The sequence below is a fragment of the Salminus brasiliensis genome, chromosome 3 (genome assembly GCF_030463535.1).
Source record: "Salminus brasiliensis chromosome 3, fSalBra1.hap2, whole genome shotgun sequence".
In the NCBI taxonomy this organism is placed as follows: Eukaryota; Metazoa; Chordata; class Actinopteri; order Characiformes; family Bryconidae; genus Salminus; species Salminus brasiliensis.
In genome coordinates this window covers 8,400,993-8,416,167 of record NC_132880.1, presented here as the reverse complement: position 1 = coordinate 8,416,167, position 15,175 = coordinate 8,400,993, and the positions used below count along the sequence as shown (strand labels likewise).

The 15,175-nt window shown below is 41.6% G+C and overlaps 1 protein-coding gene across 5 annotated transcripts in view; it reads left to right on the top strand.

The window, feature by feature from the left end:
- Positions 1-15,175, top strand: part of znf516 (zinc finger protein 516) — a 66,061-nt gene that overhangs the window by 5,286 nt on the left and 45,600 nt on the right. Inside the window, exon 1 of one of the 5 annotated variants that reach the window (XM_072675356.1) lies at positions 10,345-10,401. The exons of the other annotated variants lie outside the window; for them this stretch is intronic. The gene's annotated coding sequence lies outside the window, so the exon portion shown is untranslated. Of the gene's footprint in view, positions 1-10,344; positions 10,402-15,175 lie in introns of those variants that run through there. 5 annotated transcript variants of the gene reach the window in all.

The following is a 15,175-nucleotide window of genomic DNA, read 5'->3' as shown; positions in this document are numbered from 1 at the left end:
GAGGGAGGGGGAAAAATGATTTAATCACTCGTATTAAGTCGAGGGGGGGCTGGGAGGGGGCTCTGCGTGAAGAATTTAATTTGCAGAGTTGAGGTGCCCGGTTTAGGTGACAGCAGATGTTAGCATTGTTTGCTTCTAATCGTGCTGACGTATAGTTCGGTTTGCTCATTGACTTAGAAAACTTTATCATTCTAAAGAGCTACATTAGCCTCGTAGCTCCAGGGCAGAATTTAAAAAGCTAAACTTCTGACGTCGAATTTGGTCCATTAGGTTACCCCCTTGAACCCTGTGCCATTGTAAGGCCCATACTTCAGTTCTTCATTCGTAATTAATTATACATTACTGCCACAATTAGCATCAATTTCACCAACCCTAAAATAGAACCCTGTGGGACTCCACATGATGTGCTATATTAAACGGTCACCAAATAATATGTAAAGGGTGTTCTGCATTAGGATTAATAACTGAATAATAAGCCTAGGGTTTATTGTGTTAATTTGTAGCATATGCTAATTTGCCAGTAGCCTAAATTAGCATGTTATTTAATTATCTGCTATGTCCTGTTAAGTGCATTGTGCTTGTCAATGAACAGGCAACCCAGTGTATAGAGCGTTTGCATAGATGAGCAGCAGGTAGTGTCGGTAGTGTTGGTTGGGGGTCTTTCTTTGTCTTAGAGAAGCTGTTTCTGCCATTTTTCTACCAACACTATCTACACTACCTGCTGCTCACATGTATGCAAACGCTGTATGTGCAGGATTGCCTGTTCATTGATAAGCACAGTGCACTTAACAGGACATTAAGATAATCAAATGACATGCTAATTCAGGCTAGTAGCAAATTAGTATGTGATATTTTCAGTGCACATCGGCCTGCGTTTTTGAGGTTCAACTTTCTGTACAGTTTACAGTTTGAAGCATCACCCCCTCCCACACCATTTCAGATGATTGGCTGATTGATTTTAAGCCAGTGTTGAGAGAAGGCTGCTGCGTGGTCAGTGATATAGAAGCATACAGTGGATGACACAACGACTGAAAAGGAAGCGCCTTCTAAAACCACACACTAACACAAGCCTGCTTTCCTAAAAAGTAGGCCGGCTGCCTCAAAGTAACACAAATACACTCTGACATTCATATGTTCCTACGCCAGCCTGTTTGCTGTTACAGCGCTGCAGTCAATATCTATTTGAGCAGTTCCCAGTATGCAGCAGAATCCATTTGTTTTGGCCTATTTTGACCCATCACATTAAAACCACTGACAGGTGACGTGAGCGGCATTAACTCTCCCGTTATTATGGCGGCACGTGAACAGTCAGTTCTTGAAGTTGACGTGCCGGAAGCAGGAAAACATAGGCACGATCCAAGTTGTGATGGCTGGATGACTGGGTCAGAACACCTCCAGTAGTCTTATCGCGTGTTTCTAGTATGCAGTGGTCAGAGCCACTGATTAGGGGAACGAGCTACAGGGTCATGGGCACCCAAGGCTCATTGGTGTGTTCCATGGTGGCCCCACTTCACAATGTACCGGACTTAAAGGATCGGCTGCTTACGTCTTGGTGCCATGCCTCGACGGGACAGAGCTGCTTTGACATCAAGAAGGGGGCCTACACCGTATTAGGCGGGTGGCTTTAATGTTCTGAGAAGAGCTTGTGTGACTGTAAGGGGGCAACTTCTGCTTTTAGCTCAGGCTGCATTAACAGATGTGGACTGAAAGAAGACTGAGGAACAGGGAGGGGATAGTATGGTGGTTGGGTGCGAAACCATCGTCACGGGAAACTGAAGTCATAGATGGACATTTATAGGACGTTTGATTGAAAGGAGGATCTTCAAGTGTGGCCCCCCTCACAAACTTTAGCTCCTTCGTATCTACATATTGAGGATCTATGTGTTTATAGTATTTGGGGCTAGACAGGGCGTGTAGCTGCCTACAACAGCATCAAAAAGAATTTGGCAATGGTCTCAAACTGATCATTCTATGGACTGTCGTAGACCTTAGCCACTGTGTACAAATTACATTTCAAGTGGCAACCATCGAGGGCCTAGCACTCGGGGTCCTGTTGACTTGGCGGCCGTCTTTGCACTGGTTTCCAGTTATATGAGACCAAGATTCTATGTCTGTGAAAGGGGGAAGACCAAAATACCCAAAACTGAAAAATATTACATATAAAACCCAAAATATAAAAATCGAGCTGTTCTATTTTTACAAGATATAATATATTTGGTGAGGGGGTTTGGGTCATTTTGTTGAATAGCAGTACTTTAACCGCATCCATTAACAGATGCCATGTTGAGTGTTATTTGAACACGTTGCCAGTCTCGTTATGGATTAAGTAGAAGCGTAATTTTTTGTAGGATAGACTTTATCATTTATAATAGACGTGGCTCTCAAATAGAGATTTGGTTCAACAGTCCAATAATAACAAGACTTTGAAAACAAGACTTTTTTTACCTGGACTTGTACAGTTGTTTTTGTATCAGTATCTTTACAGTTGTTGAACTCAAAGAATTGAATAATTCCATAGTGTTTCAGTCTTAGGGTGCACCAGACTTTTCCTGTCAAAATCAATGAAGCTTTTTCCTAGAAATGACGCCACCAGGCCTCGCTACAGGGGATTGATTTGTGAACTTGTCACCTTTTCAGCGCTGAGTATTGTCTCTTAGTAGGACTAATATGATAACTGTGATCGCACTACTTGCCATAGAACTGCAGTGTATGAAATCAGAATGCCCAGAAAAACTTAACATTACCTATTTTATCTCTAAAACACATTTTCTTTCTCTAATAACAGCAAAATGAATCATCATATAAGCATAACATATTGTATATATGGTCCATGCCCTTATTACACGCCTTATTATACATATGTTTTGCAACAACCCTTCATATATTTCACACATATCCATGTATTGCCCGCACATGTTACACATATTTAGTTAATACTGTCAGTGATTTTCATGTGTGTGTGTGTGTGTGTGTGTGTGTGTGTGTATTCGTGTTGGATCTAGTATCAGCTGTTTTGGGCACTTGCTCAGGCCAGTGACTGGTGGTGGGCTTGGCGCTGGAGGAGTTGGCAGCAGTGGGTGCACAGAGAGAAAGAGAGAGAGAGAGAGAGACAGAGCGAGAGCGATAGATGGATAAGCCCAGGCACAGCAGTAGGTCACACACCAAAGCATGGCAGTGTGTAGACATGTAGGCACTGTGTTAAGCATTCCAACTGAAACAGGTTGCTACTGTTCTGAGTGTATGGGCCTGCTTGAGCCATTTCACATGACTTCACAGGGGATGTCATTCATTACAGTTCCTTCCAGATCAACTGGCTCGCAATGGCAAAGTCAGACCGAATAGCTCTTACCCTGCCATCACAGTTTATTGACTCGATCAGATTGACTACCCGCCACACTTAGCATTTAGCCAGCATCTTCACACCTCTGTAGCAATTGCGCAACAACATGGTATGACAACAGTACATATAGCGTTATCGGAGAATATCTAACACAGCATCTGGACAAAGGGGTAAAGCAATACCCTATTAATTAGTTCCCGTCTATAATTCATAAAAATATTGAAAAATTACAGATTTCTAATGTACCCTGTGTAGAAGGGAAGGGTTCGAAGGGTTAAAAGGGGCATTCTGACCTCAAACTAGCATTAGATATGTTATGTGCAAGTTGTGTGACATTGTGCCAGTAGTGCAACACTGCATCTGTGGTCTCATTGAGATTCAGTTTCCTAATTGTTTTCACATCTTATAATCATTGCTCTATCACTACATTACCCAGCATGCATTATGCTAATACAACCATGCAAAAAAACAATTCCTGACTGCTCTCCAGACTGCAAGTATTACCATTTCGATTACCCCCCCCCTCCAAAAATAGCCACCTCCAGCATCAGAAGGGGCTTTTTACCTAATCTTTAAACCAAAGCATTTCTAGAGGCTTCTGCAGACCCACGACAGGAAGTGACTAGGCATGATTACACCAGATATAACAATGAGGAAAGTTTTCATTTTGTCTGGAGTGTCCCTTTAGCTGACCCTTCCTTGTAAGCTGACCATCACCTCACTAAAAGCAAACAGCTGTGTTTATTCTGAATTGTCAGAGGCTTGTTAGAGCTACTGAGTGGAAGCCCTTGTGGAAGCCTGTTTTTTCGTGCACATGCCTGTTGAAAATGGCCTCGGTGACAGAATACTAGTGGTACTGTTCATCATTGTTCTCTCACTACATTACCCAGCATGCATTATGCTAATACAACCATGCATTCATGGTACAACCAATCCTCACAGCTACCCTGACTGAAAGCAGGAGCATTTTTAAACAGCCCTTCCCCCAAAAGTCCAGCAGCAGTCATAGTTTTTCAGAAGTTCCTTTCACCTTCAAGTGATGTCATCAGAATTTTTTTTTCCCATCGTCTTTGAACCAAAACATCTCTGTTGGTTTCTGCAGAAGCACGACAGGAAGCGAGTAGGCATGATTACAACACATAAAACAATGAGCAAAGTTTTCATTTCGGCAGGAGTTTCCCTTTAAGTGACCCTTCCAAATAAGCTGACCATTGCCTTACTAATTATTTGTTGGCGGCTTGTTCAAGCTCGTGAGAAAGCCTGTTGAGGTCCCGTTTCCAGTGCATATGACTGTTGAAAATGGCCTTGGTGACAAATTAAAGGTAGTACTGTCACCACATTAAAAACACCCTTTTTTTTACTGCGTTCTTCCTGAAAACCTGCTAAATGCCTGATCCCAGTGTGGTTGCTGTGTCACTTGCTCAGTGAGCTGATTGCATGTGGATGTGAACTAATTGGAGCCTTGGGGATGTGAAGGACTTGTTCCCTTCAATTATTCACAGTTTGGTTTGTCCACAAAAGAACACGCTGGCACAGCGGCTCATCTCTTTATTTCACGGCACATTTTCAGCATACCTTGGTGTATGCACAGATAAACACGCAGAAGTCTCCGAATGTTGAAATTGTAAAGAAGCAGTAGCTCAAGGCCAACAACTTTGGGTCAGACGAGGGCTTGCTGGGCTAAATACATTCCTCAGTGTAAAAAGGCGACGTGGAATATCAACAAATCTGCGCTCCCCAACATCTGGCCCTGTGAGAAAGCACGCAGAGTTTATTATTAGCTCCCAACTCCAGGGATTTCCTTTATTCAAAGGGAATAAAGTCGCCATTCAAGGCCAAAAGTCCCATGTTAAGTATGATGCTTTCTGAAACACAGAACCTTGTGCGAAGGCAGATCGCTCAAGGTAAGGGGGGTTAGCCTTCGGGAGTACAGGCATAGTAAATCAGCTGAAGCATAACCAGGCTTTCTCTCCATGTGCGCACAGCTGGCTTCTGTTAATGTCCTAGTCCTCAGATATTGAGAATAGTTGCCAGTAGATTAGTTCTCATTTCTTAGCGCTTCTGTGGGTTTCCTGTTTTATTCACATAATTTGTTGTTGGGATGTTATTCTAGAACATCTGATCGAGACAAGGCTTTCAATTCAGAATACAGTCTGCTTTTGGCTTGCGTCTTAGCTCAGGCCTAAGTGAATTAACTAAATGTAGTGCTTTTCCTTAGAGCTAGCATGTTGCAGCTACCTGCAAGTTAGTGCACTAACACACAGTTAGATTGTTGCCTGAGGGCTAGTGTTTCAGCTCGCACCCTAGTGTTACCACAGGACTAGCGCATTAGCTCACAGTTAGTGCGTTACCTCAGGGCTAGTGCTTTAGTAGCATTTAGCATGTTATCTCTAAACATGCTAACTGTTTAGCGGTAATTCAGGGCTGGTGCTTTAGTAGCATTTAGCATGTTATCTCTAAACATGCTAACTGTTTAGTGGTAATTCAGGGTGGTGCTTTAGTTGCAATTAGCTTGTTACCACAGGACTAGCGCATTAGCTCACAGTTAGTGCGTTACCTCAGGGCTAGTGCTTTAGTAGCATTTAGCATGTTATCTCTAAACATGCTAACTGTTTAGCGGTAATTCAGGGCTGGTGCTTTAGTAGCATTTAGCATGTTACCTCTAAACATGCTAACTGTTTAGCGGTAATTCAGGGCTGGTGCTTTAGTTGCAGTTAGCTTGTTACCACAGGACTAGCGCATTAGCTCACAGTTAGTGTGTTACCTCAGGGCTAGTGCTTTAGTAGCATTTAGCATGTTACCTCTAAACATGCTAACTGTTTAGCGGTAATTCAGGGCTGGTGCTTTAGTTGCATTTAGCATGTTACCTCAGGACTAGCGCTTTAGCTCACAGTTAGTGCGTTACTTCAGGGCTAGTGCTTTGGTAGCATTTAGCATGTTACCTCTAAACATGCTAACTGTTTAGCGGTAATTCAGGGCTGGTGCTTTAGTTGCAGTTAGCTTGTTACCACAGGACTAGCGCATTAGCTCACAGTTAGTGCGTTACCTCAGGGCTGGTGCTTTAGTAGCATTTAGCATGTTACCTCTAAACATGCTAACTGTTTAGTGGTAATTCAGGGTGGTGCTTTAGTTGCATTTAGCATGTTACCTCAGGACTAGCGCTTTAGCTCACAGTTAGTGCGTTACCTCAGGGCTAGTGCTTGAGTAGCATTTAGCATGTTACCTCTAAACATGCTAACTGTTTAGCGGTAATTCAGGGCTGGTGCTTTAGTAGCATTTAGCATGTTACCTCTAAACATGCTAACTGTTTAGCGGTAATTCAGGGCTGGTGCTTTAGTAGCATTTAGCATGTTACCACAGGACTAGCGCATTAGCTCACAGTTAGTGCGTTACCTCAGGACTAGTGCTTTAGTAGCATTTAGCATGTTACCTCTAAACATGCTAACTGTTTAGCGGTAATTCAGGGCTGGTCTTTTAGTTGCAGTTAGCTTGTGACCACAGGACTAGCGCATTAGCTCACAGTTAGTGCGTTACCTCAGGGCTAGTGCTTTAGTAGCATTTAGCATGTTACCTCTAAACATGCTTACTGTTTAGCGGTAATTCAGGGCTGGTGCTTTAGTTGCAGTTAGCTTGTGACCACAGGACTAGCGCATTAGCTCACAGTTAGTGTGTTACCTCAGGGCTAGCGCATTAGCTCACAGTTAGTGCGTTACCTCAGGGCTAGTGATTTAGCAGCATTTAGCATGTTATCTCTAAACATGCTAACTGTTTAGCGGTAATTCAGGGCTAGTGCTTTAGTAGCATTTAGCATGTTACCTCTAAACATGCTAACTGTTTAGCGGTAATTCAGGGCTGGTGCTTTAGTTGCGGTTAGCTTGTTACCACAGGACTAGCGCATTAGCTCACAGTTAGTGCGTTACCTCAGGGCTAGTGCTTGAGTAGCATTTAGCATGTTACCTCTAAACATGCTAACTGTTTAGCGGTAATTCAGGGCTGGTGCTTTAGTAGCATTTAGCATGTTACCACAGGACTAGCGCATTAGCTCACAGTTAGTGCGTTACCTCAGGGCTAGTGCTTGAGTAGCATTTAGCATGTTACCTCTAAACATGCTAACTGTTTAGCGGTAATTCAGGGCTGGTGCTTTAGTAGCATTTAGCATGTTACCACAGGACTAGCGCATTAGCTCACAGTTAGTGCGTTACCTCAGGACTAGTGCTTTAGTAGCATTTAGCATGTTACCTCTAAACATGCTAACTGTTTAGCGGTAATTCAGGGCTGGTCTTTTAGTTGCAGTTAGCTTGTGACCACAGGACTAGCGCATTAGCTCACAGTTAGTGCGTTACCTCAGGGCTAGTGCTTTAGTAGCATTTAGCATGTTACCTCTAAACATGCTAACTGTTTAGCGGTAATTCAGGGCTGGTGCTTTAGTTGCAGTTAGCTTGTGACCACAGGACTAGCGCATTAGCTCACAGTTAGTGTGTTACCTCAGGGCTAGCGCATTAGCTCACAGTTAGTGCGTTACCTCAGGGCTAGTGATTTAGCAGCATTTAGCATGTTATCTCTAAACATGCTAACTGTTTAGCGGTAATTCAGGGCTAGTGCTTTAGTAGCATTTAGCATGTTACCTCTAAACATGCTAACTGTTTAGCGGTAATTCAGGGCTGGTGCTTTAGTTGCGGTTAGCTTGTTACCACAGGACTAGCGCATTAGCTCACAGTTAGTGCGTTACCTCAGGGCTAGTGCTTGAGTAGCATTTAGCATGTTACCTCTAAACATGCTAACTGTTTAGCGGTAATTCAGGGCTGGTGCTTTAGTAGCATTTAGCATGTTACCACAGGACTAGCGCATTAGCTCACAGTTAGTGCGTTACCTCAGGACTAGTGCTTTAGTAGCATTTAGCATGTTACCTCTAAACATGCTAACTGTTTAGCGGTAATTCAGGGCTGGTCTTTTAGTTGCAGTTAGCTTGTGACCACAGGACTAGCGCATTAGCTCACAGTTAGTGCGTTACCTCAGGGCTAGTGCTTTAGTAGCATTTAGCATGTTACCTCTAAACATGCTAACTGTTTAGCGGTAATTCAGGGCTGGTGCTTTAGTTGCAGTTAGCTTGTGACCACAGGACTAGCGCATTAGCTCACAGTTAGTGTGTTACCTCAGGGCTAGCGCATTAGCTCACAGTTAGTGCGTTACCTCAGGGCTAGTGATTTAGCAGCATTTAGCATGTTACCTCTAAACATGCTAACTGTTTAGCGGTAATTCAGGGCTGGTGCTTTAGTAGCATTTAGCATGTTACCTCAGGACTAGCGCATTAGCTCACAGTTAGTGCGTTACCTCAGGGCTAGTGCTTTAGTAGCATTTAGCATGTTACCTCTAAACATGCTAACTGTTTAGCGGTAATTCAGGGCTGGTGCTTTAGTTGCAGTTAGCTTGTTACCACAGGACTAGCGCATTAGCTCACAGTTAGTGCGTTACCTCAGGGCTAGTGCTTTAGTAGCATTTAGCATGTTACCTCTAAACATGCTAACTGTTTAGCGGTAATTCAGGGCTGGTGCTTTAGTTGCAGTTAGCTTGTTACCACAGGACTAGCGCATTAGCTCACAGTTAGTGCGTTACCTCAGGGCTAGTGCTTTAGTAGCATTTAGCATGTTACCTCTAAACATGCTAACTGTTTAGCGGTAATTCAGGGCTGGTGCTTTAGTAGCATTTAGCATGTTACCTCAGGACTAGCGCATTAGCTCACAGTTAGTGCGTTACCTCAGGGCTAGTGCTTTAGTAGCATTTAGCATGTTACCTCTAAACATGCTAACTGTTTAGCGGTAATTCAGGGCTGGTGCTTTAGTTGCAGTTAGCTTGTTACCACAGGACTAGCGCATTAGCTCACAGTTAGTGCGTTACCTCAGGGCTAGTGCTTTAGTAGCATTTAGCATGTTACCTCTAAACATGCTAACTGTTTAGCGGTAATTCAGGGCTGGTGCTTTAGTTGCAGTTAGCTTGTTACCACAGGACTAGCGCATTAGCTCACAGTTAGTGCGTTACCTCAGGACTAGCGCATTAGCTCACAGTTATTTCACGTGTATATTCTTAGCAGTTAGCGTGGATTTGTGATTTGTGTTTGGCATGTACACATATTTGTAAAGGTATAGAATTCCTATAAATATTAAACAGTAGTAATATTAGTAATATTAATATTTTTTCTTTTGTAGTCACAAAAGAAAAAATGGTTATTTTAAAAGTATTAAAAGTGCATACAGTGCTTATTTTACTGAGACCATTACTGTAAAGCAAATTATCAGCCGTGCCATTTTTGTTGTCTGGTTTTCTGTATTTGTGAATCATCTGTTATATTTTGCTTAAAGTAATGCAAGTCTATAACCGTGTCCATTATTAAATCAGCCGTATTCCTTATATAAAAATGACATTATTTAGAAATATATGCTCAAACACAAGCAGTTTGTCCACATTGTGCAGTACCATTGAGTATTCTTTCAGGCCTTACTATATGCTTTGCTTTACAAACTGCTGCCAGTGGCAGAATCAAAGCCCTTGCTTGTTCCAAAGGCCGGTTTGAATGTAGGGATTGTGTGTGTTTTGCTTTCACCCTTGCTGGATTTCAGCCCTCATCGCTAAAAACCAAAAAGCTACTCATTTGCAGTTTTCTGAATTAACAGCATCTCAGTTCTCATCATTTCACATTCTTGAAAACTTGAGGAGGCACAATGCCGCCACTGTCCTGCCGCACACTAGCCTCTATTTCACCTAGTCCACAACTACTGCATCTGTAGAATGATGTCCTTGGCCTGGAAAGGAGTATGAGCAGCATTAGTTCACATCTTTGGCAGGCTGAGATTAAATGCCATAATCCCACTGATTTTGGCAGCAGACGTCCAGCTGGAGTGGCCTCAAATCCCTTGGGGCCTGAGGTGCAGGATCTCTTAAAGATACTGCCCTGTAGGTTTCAGCACACCGAGATACCGGAGGGAATCGTGGTCGTCTCCAACCCAACCCAAATGTCCCTGTCAGTCCATGCTCAGTTTGTTTCCAATCTACAAAGGGCTTTGAAGGTATGTACAGCAGTGCTTTAAAGTAACTAGGCTTTCGTACATATGTGGTTGCTATTTGTGAGGCATTTTGTGTGTGTGTGTGTGTGGGGGGGGGTGGGGGTGGGGGGGGCTCAACATGTGGTCAGCTAGGGTTTCTGGTGCTTCTGGTACTTCGTTTGCAAGTGCTGGCCCCCTACATTGCCACAGGCCGTCGTGTTCCATTTCTGATCATGCTTTGTTCAAAGGCAACCCAATTTTTTAGAAGCCTACTGTCAGTGCCAAAAGATGAGGGCTTGTTGAGATTACTTGATTATGTTTGAGTACCTACTGGTTCCTCGTACAGTAAAAATGGACCTTGTAGTTGGACCCATTTAAATGTATTGCTTCCCACATAGTGGGACTAATTTGCTTGGTTATAAGGAGGCTTAGTTATTGTTCTGTTCTGCCTTTAAATAATTGCTTACCTAATCTAACATAATTAGGCTTGTAAATACTCATACCCAGTATTTATTTCGGCCGATGCCAATGTGTATACATAAACATTAGCGCCTCTGCTTCTTTGCGACTGTATTATTTGATGTGTCTTGCGCTTAAATGTCACTAAGTAACAATATTTAATTTATTCTGCTGCTTTGTAGATTATTTAAATTTTTATTTCATTATTTAAAGTAGTTAACGCCAGTATTTTATTCCCTAGTAAACTAGTAGCCTCAAAAAATGGGGATATTAGCTAATTAGTTTTTAGTTATATAACTTTTTATTGAACTCAGCTTTTAGCTTTTAGTGATTACTAAAGGCTAAGGTAATATTAGTAATTGGTGCTTTTCACTCTTTGTAACTGGAAAAGACATCCTGTAGTTTAAATAACTCGGCAGTATTACTACATCTTCAGCAAACCCTTTAAAGCTATGTTTTTTTTTTATAATAAAACGAAAAGCTAATTTTATTTTATTTATTTGGTGAACAGGCATGGCTACATGTGCTAAGTCATTAAAACGACACACTGCTGAGCTGGGCAGCATGGTTACAAGACTAATTTTGGTAGTTACCACTAAATTGGGCAGCAGAGAGAACCTTATAATGGCAAAATAAAAAAAAATGTATTTATTGAATATAAGTGAATAATGGAAAGTGTATCGACACAATTAAATTCCAGAACAAGACAGTTTTATTGATCCAACTTTATCCAAAATTTACTACAGCCTGTTGATTTCTTATGTATAATAGCTCATATATAATTACGGCTTGCTAAACTTGATTTATTAGTATTGATTTGCCCAATGCCATAAGTTATACAAGTTATAGAAGATAATCCACCTCAAAGTATTGTTGTTTTTACATATAAGCATCTTTTATATGTGTGATTGAAACCAACAAATCTCCATGTAGAATTTCTACATTTTGAAATGTATAAATTATGTGCTAAATAGTTTCTAATAGTTCTAATGAAGTTCTCTGGACTGTGTTGCCAAGTGCAGGTAGTTTAATCCCGAGTCCGAAGTGATCATTGGGGTGAGACAGTGAGTATTGGCTTATGCAGCCAACAACAACTATGTAGGAGACATATTAATTGTAGTAGTATCAATATAATGATATTTTGTGATTATCGAAACTAAAAAGATTGATTGATGATCTTGAGCACATGATGGATATTGTCAGTACTTACCAATTACATGCTGCATTATGAAGAGCATGAATAGTCATGTTTAATTCGATGAAACAGCAATTTTTGGTACCATAAGCACATTTTATTTGTGTATTAAAATATTGTGATATGTATAGTGAAAGTCTTTAAGAGTTGTGACAGTATTTATGCCATATCAGCCATCAGGCAAAATTTGTTTGAGTGTTTGTCTAGTTGTCATACCAATTTGTTCTATTGGACTTGATAGACTTGGGATAATTACACAATTTTAATGGATCAATTGAATTAATTTCAACTTGATTAGTGCTTTGAAAAACTAAATGAGTTTGTTTGTTTATTTTAAAATGACCTTAGCAACAATTGTCAGCACTAATGTTTCTTGATTAACTAAATGCATAACTTTTTTTTTATTTATTAGTTTGTCAGATGTTTCCATTGTTCTACCAATTTCGTACTGCCAGTCAACCCACCCATACGTAGCTCCCCCTACTAGCAATGTTCCCAACACTAGGAGTGTAAGGATCTTACAAATGTCTCCTCCGATACATGCGAACACAGAGGCAGAGGGTTATAATTATTAGCCCACAAATTAGACAAATTCAAAATTTGGGACTACATCCACCTGAATTAGCATTACAGGAAATATATATTGATATATTTTAGTGCAGCAACAGAGCGAGAACCTCTGGAGTTCAAGAAATAGGTCAGCAAATACAAATGTGCGGATACCAAGGTCCTGATACATTTGTGCCTCCCTACATATAACCTGTAGTGACAGGTGTATAATAAGACTGTGTCTCAGTCCTTGGTCGTAACATCCTCTTTATCTGCAGCAGCTCCTGTTTAAAATGCCTTGTTGTAAAAGGCAGCACAAAGCGAGGGAGGCAGTCGCTCAAATGGCCTGTTGCTCAGAATTGCCTGTGGACGTTCCGTTTAATTAATAACCTCCAATATGTCAGCACGCCACAATCGCTGCTGTTCCTGTGTCATTATTATTGGTGAGATTGAAGGAGTGAAACTTCGCCCCTGGAGGATGTGCGGTAGGCATCCTCTCCAGTGCCCGCTCAAAATTCCGACCCATCGTCGCACAGTCCGCTGCTCGCTTCATAAACAGGAAGTCACAGAGTCCTAACTGAGAGCCAAAGACTTTATAGTAAAATTAACACACACTCTCAAACACACACACAACAGATGGGAGACGGCTTGTGATGCATTAGAAAGATAGAGCCTTTGTGAGACAGACCAGAAACAGGAACAGAGAGAAAGAGAGAGAGAGAGAGAGAGAGAGAGAGAGAGAGGGATAGCATTAAGGGTATTAGATTACCGTTTCTTACTAGGTTCACTAGAGGAAACCAGCTCTTTTAGGAAACCTAAGACAGTTCCACCATCAGAGACAGCAGCAGTACATGCCTTAAGGTAGATAGGGTGACCATATTTTGGTTTTCAATAAAGAAAAGGGCGCTTGGGCGTAAGATGTCGTTGCTAGTTGGACAATGGCAATGTGTGTGTGAATGCGGGTGGGAGGGATTTGAATACCTCAAAAACCATGCAACTTTGTTAATGAACATACCTAATAATAAAACATAATTTACCACAACTAATAAATTCTAGAATAATCTAAATAATAAAAAAAAAACAACAGAAAAAGATTTACATTCACCGGCTTTTACAGAACATGTATTTTATTTTCATACCAATATAAAAAATAATATATAAAAATAGTCGGTTGCCATACAAAAATCCACTGGACACTGATCTCACGGGACACTGCTCAGTCCTCCCAGTGTTTCTCGCAGGCTATAATTGTGTGCGATTGATTTAATTATTGATTTGAAACTTTTAGACTTCCACCTCAAAGTCATCTCTGTAACTCCCGACCAAGCACATCCCAAAAGGAGGACATGGCCAAACCTATAATCCCAGGTACCCACTCTGTAACTCCTGACAGGACGCATTTTTTTACATTCCAAAAACATTTGAAAGACATTTGGTCACCCTAACTAAAGGCCAACCCCCAGATCTACAGCTTCGCTTTTCATGAATAAACAACAATTCTTAACATGATTCTGCAGGAAAACTCAGTTTCTCAACAAATTTGCCTTTTCAAAATCCATCTTAAAGTCATCTCTGTAACTCCTGACGGAGCACATGGTATACTTTCCAAAAGTTGGACAAAAGTTGGATTCAACAATAATCTATAATATAGGGAAACCCAGTTTCTTAACAAAATTGCCTTTTCGATATCCACCATAAATCATGCCCGTAACTCCTGACTGAGCTAGAATCGAGAGCTCTACTTTTTTTATGATTAAACAATTATCCTTTCTGTGATTCTAAGGGGAATCCCAGTCCAATCCACCCCAAGTAATCTCTGTAACTCCTGACCGGATGCATTTTTTATATCCAAAAAAGAGGCATTTGGTCAAGTTATGGCCAAACTCAGAACCAATAACACTGCTCTTTATGATTGAACAAAAATCCATAATATAGATAAACTCAGTTCTTTAACAAATTTGCCTTTTCAGTTTCCAGCCCCGTAACGTCCGACTGACCACATTGATTTAACCCCAAAAAAAGGACATATCCGGGGCTGGAAACTGGAAAAATGGCATTTCGTCACCCTAAGCTAAGGCCAGAATCTAGAGCTCTGCTTTTCATCATTATGCTTGCTATGATTCTAGGGGGAAACCCAGTTCCTCAACAAATTTGCCTTTTTAAAATCCACCCCAAGTCATCTCTGTAACTCTAGCCTGAGCGAAAGGACATGCCATCTTGTTATGATTGGGAGCACATGTATCATTGCACTGTTTTCCCTCAGCTGGCTTCATTGTTCTGCTATGATAAACAGTGTTTGGAGTGCGAGAGACGCCACCGTGTGACTCGACATTAATAAATAAACGGAGAGCGAAACAATACGGACGGGGCCGTGAGAACGGCATCTGGCTGCTGGCCCTCTCCCTGCCTCCATGACCGTGATCAAGTCTCTCGCCAAGGACAGATCTTCTCACAGAGGACGGCGGTCTGCAACTGAGGAAGCGTGTTCCTCTTGGGCTGCCTTCAAGGTCACTAAACCCTGAAGACAGAAGAGCGGATTGCTGCATACAAAGCGTGTGCGGTAGCGTCCTCAGCAGACCTTTTGGAAGACGAGAT